Below are 8,481 nucleotides of genomic sequence, written 5' to 3' on the forward strand. Positions count from 1 at the left end.
GTTGGTTTAGGGTTAGGGTTAGGGTTAAGCTTAGTTTTATGATTAGGGATACGGTAGGTTTTGGCTTAAGGTTAGGCATAGGGTTAGGGTTATTGTTGGATTTAGGGTTAGGTTTAGGATTTGTGTTATGGTTAGGGTTAGTATTAGGGTTAGGTTTAGCGTTACTGTTAGTGTTAGCGATAGGTTTAAGGTTAGGGTTGGGTTACGGTTACGGTTAGGTTTAGGGTTAGGGGTTAGAGTTAGATGTGAGGGTTATTGTTAGGCTTAGGTGTAGAGTTTAGGGTTAAGTTTATTGTTAGGGTAACGCTTAGGGTTAGGGTTAAAAGTTAGGGTTTGTGTTAGTGATAGTGTTAGGGTTTTGGTTACGGTTAGTTTTATGGTTATGTTAGTATTAGGTTTAGGGGTTATGTGTTAGGGATAGGCTCACAGTTAGGCTTCAGATTATGGTGAGGTTTCCAGATACGATTAGGTTTAGGTTTAGGTTTAGTGTTGGGGTTAGAGTTAGAGGTTAGTGTTAGGGTTAGGGTTACGGTTAGTGTTAGGTTTAGTAGTAGTGTTAGCTTAGGGTCAGATTTAAGTGTTAGGTGTTAGGGATAGAGTTAGGGTTAGGCTTTTGGATTAAGGTTTGGGTTCGGGTTACGATTAGGTTTAGGGTTTGCGTTAGGTTCGGCTTAGGGTTAGGATTACGGTTAGAGTTAGTGTTAGCATTTGAATTAGGGTTAGGAGTTAGGTGTTAAGTATATGTTAAGGGTTGTGGTTTGGGTTATGGTTAGTGTTAGGGTTACATTAAGGGTTACAGTTAGGGTTAGTGTTAGTGTTAGGGTTAGGGTTAGGCCTTAGGGATAGGGTTAGTGTTATGGTCAGGGGCTAGTTTTATGGTTATGTTTGAAGTTATGCTAAGACTTAAGGTTAAGGTTACAGATTAGGGTTAGGGTTAGTGTTCGGGTTAGGGTTAGGGTTATGTTTAGTTTTAGGGATTTCGGTTAGGGTTATGGCTAGCATTAGTGTTAGGCTCAGTATTAGGATTAGGGTTAGGGATAGGTTTAGTTTAAAGGTTAGGCTTATTATTAGGGTTATTGTTACGGATAGGGTTGGGTTTAGGTTTAGGGTTAAGAATAGGCTTAGGGTTAGGGTTAGGGTTTAGGGTTAGGTTTAGGCTTAGGATTAGGGGATAGGGTTAGTGTTATGGTTAGGGTTAGGTTTAGGGTTAGGATTATGTTAGGGTTAGGATTAAGGTTATGGCTAGGTTTAGGTTTAGGTTTAGGGCTAGGAATACGGTTAGGGATAGTGCTAGGGTTAGGGTTAGGATAGGGTTAGTTTTGGGGTTAGGGTTACGTTTAGATTTAGGATTAGGGATAGGGGAAGGGTTAGGATTACGGTTAGAAGTTAGGGTTATGGTTAGAGTTATGGTTATGGTTATGGTTAGGGTTATGGTTAAAGTTACGATTACGGTTATGGTTAGTGTTAGGTTTAGGGGTAGGATACGGATTAGGGTTAGGGTTAGGGTTAAGGATAGGCTTAGGGTTAGGGTTAGAGTTTAGAGTTAGGGTTAGGATAAGGCTTAGTGTTAGATTTAGGTTTAGCGTTATGGTTAGGGCTTAGATGTTATGGATAGGGTTCAGGTTAGGCCTCGGGTTATAGTTGGGTTTAGGGTTATGATTAAGTTTATGGTTAGTGTTAGGGTTAGTGTTAGCTTCATGTTTATGTTTAGGGTTAGTGTTAGGTTTAGGGTTAGGGTTAGGGGTTAGGTGTTAGTGATATGGTTAGTGTTAGGGTTAGTTTTATGGTTAAGGTTAGGGTTAGGGTTTAGCGTTTGGGTTAGGGGTATAGTTAGGGTTAGGTTTCAGGTTAGTGTTAAGTTTCGAGGTTAGGAATAGGGTTAAGGTTAGTGTTAGGGTTAGGGCTAGGTTTAGGGTTAGGGTTAGGGTTAGGCCTTGTTTAGATTTAGGGTTAGGGATAGGGTTAGGGTTAGGTTTAGGTTTAGGCTTAGTGTTAGGTTTAGGATTAGGTTTAGGTTTAAGATTTGGGTTAGGGTTAGGATTAGGTTTTTGGATAGGGTTAGATTTATGGTTACAGTTTAGGCTTATGGTTAGGGTTAGGGTTATGATTAGAGGTTAGCGTTATTGTTAGAGTTAGGGTTATGGTTATGGTTATGGTTAGGGTTAGGGTTACGGTTAGTGTTAAGTCTAGGTTATGGTTAGGTTTAGGGGTTAGGTGTTAGGTACAGGGTCAGGGTTAGACTTCAGATCACGCTTAGGTTTAGCTTTACTATTAGGTTTAGGTTTAGGGCTACGGTTAGTGTTACGGATTTATAGTTTCAGTTAGGGCTATTTTTTAGGCTTAGGTTTATTATTAGGCTTAGTGTTAGTGTTAGGTTTTGGCTTATTGTTAGGGCTGAGATGTTAGGGATAGGGTTAAAGTTAAGCTTCCATTACAGTTAGGGTTAGGGTTATGATTAGGTTTAGGGTTATGGTTAGGGTTAGGGTTTAGGGTTTGGGTTAGGATTAGGGTTAGGTTTAGGTTTTGGATTAGGATTAGGATTATTGTTAGATGTTAGTTTTAGGTTTAGCGATAGTGTTAGTTTTACGGTTAGAGTTTATTGTTACATTTAGTGTTAGTGTTAGGGTTAGGGTTATGGTCAGAGGTTAGCGTTAGTGTTAGGATTAAGGTTAGGGTTAGGGTTAGGGTTAGGGTTAGGGTTAGGGTTAGAGGTTAGCGTTAGAGTTAGTGTAAGGGTTAGTGTTAGGGCTTAGGGTTAGTGTTAGTGTTATGGTCACAGTTAGGGCTAAAGGTTTGGGTTAGTGTTAGGGGCTAGTGTAAGGGTTAGGATTAGGGTAAGAGTTAGGGTTAGTATTTGGGTTACTGTCAGTGTTAGGGTTAGGTTTAGGGTTACAGTTAGGATTAGCCTTAAAGTTTAGGGTTAGGGTTAGGGTTATGTTTATGATTATGGTTAGGGTTAGAATTTAGGGTTAGCGTTAGTGTTAGTGTTAGGGTTCTGTTTAAGTTAGGGTTAGGTTAGTGTTCACTTTAGGAGTTAGTGTTACGGTTAGGGTTAGTGTTATGATAATGGTTATGGTTTGGGTGACGGTTTAGGTTTAGTGTTCGAGTTAGGGTTAGGGTGAGTGTTAGGAATTAGGGTTAGTGTTAGTGTTAGAGTTAGTGTTAGTGTTAGTCTCAGTATTAGGATTAGGTTTAGGCATAGGTTTATGGTTAGGGTTAGGTTTATTGTTAGGGTTAGGGTTAGGGTAAGGGATAGGGTTTGGGTTAGGTTTAGGGTTAGGAATGGAGTTAGGTTTAGGGTTAGGGTTATCGTTAGGGGTTAGGTTAGGGTTAGGGTTAGTGTTAGGGTTAGGATTATGCTTAGTGTGAAGTTTAGAAGGTTAGGGTTAGAGTTAATGTTTTGGTTAGATTAAGTGTTGGGGTTAGGTTTTAGGGTTTAGAGTTAGTGTTAGTGTTAGGGATTAGGGATAGGGTTACGGTTAGTGTTAGGGTTAGGGTGAGTGTTAGGGTTATCAATTATTGTTAGGGTTGGGGTTACGATTAAGGTTATTGTTAATTTAGGGTTAGTGTTAGGGTTAACGCTAGGTATAGGGTTCGTGATAGTGTTAGGGTTATGGTTAGGGTGAAATTTGGTTATTAGGGTTAGGGTTAGTATCAGGGGTTAAGTGTTTGGGATATGGTTAGGGTTAGCGTTACGGTTAGGGTTATGATTACATTTAGGTTTAGGATAGGATTAGGGTTAGGGTTAGTGTTAGGGTTAGGGTTATGGATTAGGTTTGGTTTAGGCTTAGGTTTCGAGATTGGGTTAGGGTTAGGGTTAGGGTTAGGTTTATGGTTAGGGTTAGATTTAGGGTTTGGCGGTAGGGGTTAGAATTAGGGTTAGTGTTAGAGTTATGTTTAGGATTAGGGTTACGGTTAGGGTTAGGGTTAGGGTTATGTTTAGGGTTATGGTTATGGTTAGGGTTTAGGGTTTGGGTTAGGATTAGGGTTAGGTTTAGGTTTTGGATTATGGTTAGGGTGAGTGTTAGGGTTAGAGTTAGCGTTACGGTTAGGGTTAGGGTTCGGTTAGTGTTATGTTTAGGTTTAGGGTTAGGGGTTAGAGTTAGATGTTAGGGTTAGGTTTAGGGGTAGATTTTAGGGTTAAGGTTATTGTTAGGGTTATGGTTAGGGTTAGGGTTAGAAGTTAGGGTTAGTGTTAGGGTTTGGGTTATGGTTAGTGTTGTGGTTAAATTAGGTTTAGGTTTCGTGGTTAGTTGTTAGGCATAGGCTCATGGTTTGGCTTCGAATCATTTTTAGGGTTTCAGTTACGATTAGGTTTAGGGTTAGGTTTAGGGTTAGAGTTAGGATTACGGTTCGCATTGAGGTTAGGTTTTGGGTTAGGTTTAGGTGTTTGGTTTTAAGGATATTGTTAGGGTTACATTTAAGGTTAGGGTTATGTTAGGATTATGGTTAGGGTTAGTGTAAGTGTTAGGTTTAGGGTTATGAATTAGGGATAAGTTTAGTGTTATGGTTATGGTTAGGGTTAGAGGGTTAGGGTTAGGGTTAGGATTACGTTTAGGGTTAGTGTTAGCAGTTGGGTTAGGGTTGTTGTTAGGTGTTAAGGACATGTTTAGGATTATGGTTAGGGTTACGTTTAAGGTTAGGGTTAAATAAAGTCTTACAGTTAGTGTTAGTGTTAAGGTAAGGGTTAGAGATTAGGGATAGGGTTAGTGTTAGTGTTAGGGTAAGGGTTAGAGATTAGGGATAGGGTTAGTGTTAGGGTTAGGGTTAGTGTTAGGGGCTAGTTTTATGGTTAGGCCTAGTTTATTGTAAGGCTTAAGGTTAGCGGTATGGATTAGTGTTAGTGTTTGGGTTAGGGCTATGGTTATGGTTAGAGTTAGAGATTAGGGTTAGGGTTATGGATTGCGTTAGTGTTAGGCTCATTATTAGGATTAGGTTTAGGGATAGGTTTAGTGTTAGGGTTAGTTTTATTGTTAGGGTTAGGGTTACGGATAGGGTTAGATTTAGGTTTAGGGTTAAAGATAGGGTTAGGTTTAGTGTTAGTGTTAGGGTTATTGTTAGGTTTAGAGTTAGGGTTAGGCTTAGGGTGAGGAATACTCTGAATGATAGTGTTAGGTTTAGGGTTAGTGTTGGTGTTAGGATTAGTGTTAGAAGTTAGCTTTAGGGTTAGTGTTGGGGTTAGGGTTACGTTTAGGCTTAGGTTTAGGGATAGGGGAAGGTTTAGGATAAGGTTTAGAGTTTAGGTTTACAGTTAGTGTTAGGATTACAGTTAGGGTTAAGGTTACGGTTAGGCTTAGGGTTAGTGTTAGGTTTAGGTTTAGGGTTAGAGTTAGGGTACAGATTAGTGTTAGGTTTAGGGTTAGGTTTAGGTTTAGGGATTAAGGTTAGGGTTGGTTTATGCTTTTCGTTAAGGTTAGGGATTAGGTTTAGGGTTAGTGTTAGGGTTAGGGTTATGGTTAGGGTTGGGTTAGGGTTAGGGTTAGGGTTAGGCTTAGTTTTAGGATTAGGTATAGGGTTAGGTTTAGGCTTAAGGTTAGGTTTAGAGTTAGGTTTTAGGGTTGGGTTTAGGGTTAGGTTTAGGATTTGGTTTATGGTTAGGGTTAGTATTAGGGTTATGGTTTGCATTACGGTTGAGTTTAGGGCTAGGTTATGTTTTAGGGTTCAGGTTAGCATTAGGGTTAGGTTGAGTTTTAGGGGTTAGATTTAGATGTTGGCATTAGGAGTAGAGTTTAGGATTAAGGTTATTGTTAGGGTTATGGTTAGGGTTAGGGTTAGGGTTAGTGTTAGGGTTAGTGTTACAGTTTGGGTTACGGTTAGTGTTATGGTTAGGTTACGGTTAGGTTTAGTGGTTAGCTGTTATGTATAGGCTCAGTGTTAGGCTTTCGATTACGGTTAAGGTTCCAGTTACGACTCGGTTTAGGGTTAGTGTTAGTGTTAGACTTAGGGTTACGTTTAGGGTTAGGGTTAGCCTTTGGCTTATGGTGAGCTGTTAGGTGTTAAGGATATGGTTAGGGTTATGGTTAGGGTTACGGTTAGGGGTAGGGTTATGTCTAGGGTTACGTTTAGGGTTAGTTTAATGGTTAAGTTTAGGGTTAGGAATAAGGGATAAGGTTAGTTTTATGGTTATGGATAGGGTTTGAGGGTTAGGTTTAGGGTTAGGGTTAGGATTACCATTAAGGTTAGTGTTAGCGTTTGGGTTAGGGTTAGGTGTTAGGTGTTAAGGATATGTTTAGGGTTATGGTTTGGGTTACATTTAAGGTTAGGGTTACATTACGTGTTGCATTTATGTTTAGTGTTAGTGTTATGGTTAGGGTTAGAGATTAGGGATAGGGTTACTGTAAGAGTTAGGGTTAGGGTTAGGGGCTAGTTTTATGGTTAGGGTTAGGGTTATGGTAAGGCTTAATGCTCGGGGTACAGATTAGGGTTAGTTTTCGTGTTAGGGATAGGGTTAGGTTTAGTGTTAGGGATTTGTGTTAGGCTTATGGATAGCATTATTGTTCAGCTCAGTATTAGGTTTAGAGTTAGGGAGAGGTTTAGTGTTATGGTTAGTTTTATTGTTGTGGTTAGGATTACGGATAGGGTTAGGGTTAGGTTTAGGGTTAAGGTTAGGTTTAGAGTTAGGTTTAGGGTTGGGTTTAGTGTTAGGTTTAGGATTTGGGTTATGGTTAGGGTTAGTATTGGGGTTATGGTTAGCGTTATGTTTGAGTTTAGGGCTAGGTTTAGGGTTAGCGTTCGGGTTATGGTTAGGTTTAGGTTTAGGGGTTAGAGTTAGATGTTGGGGTTAGGAGTGGATTTTAGGGTTAAGGTTATTGTTAGGGTTATGGTTAGGATTAGGATTAGAAGTTAGTGTTAGGGTTAGGTTTAGGGTTAGGGTAGGTTTACGGTTAGGGTTAGGTTTTAGGTGTTAGGGTTAGGTTTAGGGTTAGTGTTAGGCTTCGGGTTACGGTTAGGTTTAGTGTTACAATTGGGTTGAGGGTTAGGTTTAGGATTAGGGTTTGTGTTGGTTTTAGGGTTACTGTTAGGGTTAGGGTTAGGGTTAGGGTTAGGTTTCGGTTTAGGTTTACTGTAAGGGTGAGGTATAGGGTTAGGGTTATGGTTAGGAGTTAGGTTTAGGGTTAGGTTTATGGTTAGGGTATAGTTTTGGTTTAGAGTTAAGGATTAGGGTTACAATTAGCGTTAGGGTTAGGTTTACGGTTAGAGTTTAAGGTTAGTGTTAGGGTTAGGGTTAGAATTTAGGGTTAAGTTTAGCTTTAGGGTTAAGCTTAGTGTTAGCGTTATATTTAGAGTTTAGGGTTAGGGTTAGGGTTAGTGTTTGTGTTAGGATTTGGGTTAGTGTTAGGCTTAGTGTTAGGTTTAGGTTTAGGTTTAGGGTTAGGGTTAGGGTTAGGGTTAGGTTTAGGGTTAGGGTTACTTTTAGGGTTAGTGTTAGGGTTATGGTTAGGGTTAGGGTTAGGTTGAGGTTTAGTTGTCGGTTTAGGGTTAGGGATAGAAGTTATGTTTAATGTTAGGGTTAGGATTATGGTTAGAAGTTCGGGTTATGGTTAGAGTTAGTGTTAGGGTTAGGGTTAGGGATTGAGCTATGGGTTAGTGTTAGCGATATGTTTAGTGTTAGGTTTATGGTTAGGGTTAGAGTTAATGGTTAGGGTTACAGTTATGTTGAGTGTTAGGGTTAGGGTTAGGTTTAGTGTTAGAGTTTAGTGTTAGGGTTAGGTTTTGGGTTAGGCTTAGGGTTAGGGTTAGGGTTCAGTTAGGGTTAGGTTTAGGTGTTAGGAAGAGGGTTAGGGTTAGGTTTAGGGTTAGGGTTTGTGTTAGGGTTAGAGGTTAGGGTTAGCATTAGGGTTAGGATGAGGGTTAGAGATTAGGGTTAGGGTTAGGGTTAGGGTGAGAATTAGGCTTAGGCTTAGGTTAGTGTTAGGGTAAGGCTTAGGGTTTAGGTGTTAGGTAGAGCATTAGTCATAGGCTTCATGTTATGGTTAGGGTTAGGGTTATAATAAGGTTTAGGGTTAGTGTTAGGGTTAGGGTTAGTTTTAGGGTTAGAGTTAAGGTTAGAGTTAGGGTTAGGGGTTAGGGGTTACGTGTGAGAGAGAAAACACTATAGTGCTAGTTTTATCCTTAGCATTAGGGTTAGTTTTAGGGTTAGGTTTAAGAATATTCATAGTGTTAGGTTTAGCGTTTGGGTAAGGAATAGGGATAGTGTTAGGTTTAGGGTTAGGTTTAGCTTTAGCTTTAGGTTTACGTTTATTTTTTAGGTTTAGAAATTAGGTTTAGTTGTAGGGTTAGACTTAGAGGTGAGGTTTTGGGTTACATTTAGGGTTAGGGTTAGATTTGTGGTTATAGTTAGAGTTTATGGTTAGGTTTAGGGTTAGTGTTAGTGTTAAGTTTACGGTTATGGTTAGAGGTTAGCATTAGTTTTTGGTTTAGGGTTAGAGTTAGGTTTAGGGTAAGGGTTACCGTTTAAATTTGTGATAGGGTTACAGTTAG

This window comes from Cavia porcellus, unplaced genomic scaffold (genome assembly GCF_034190915.1).
Source record: "Cavia porcellus strain 051 isolate PalLab524CR breed Dunkin Hartley unplaced genomic scaffold, mCavPor4.1 scaffold_81, whole genome shotgun sequence".
NCBI lineage: Eukaryota > Metazoa > Chordata > Mammalia > Rodentia > Caviidae > Cavia > Cavia porcellus.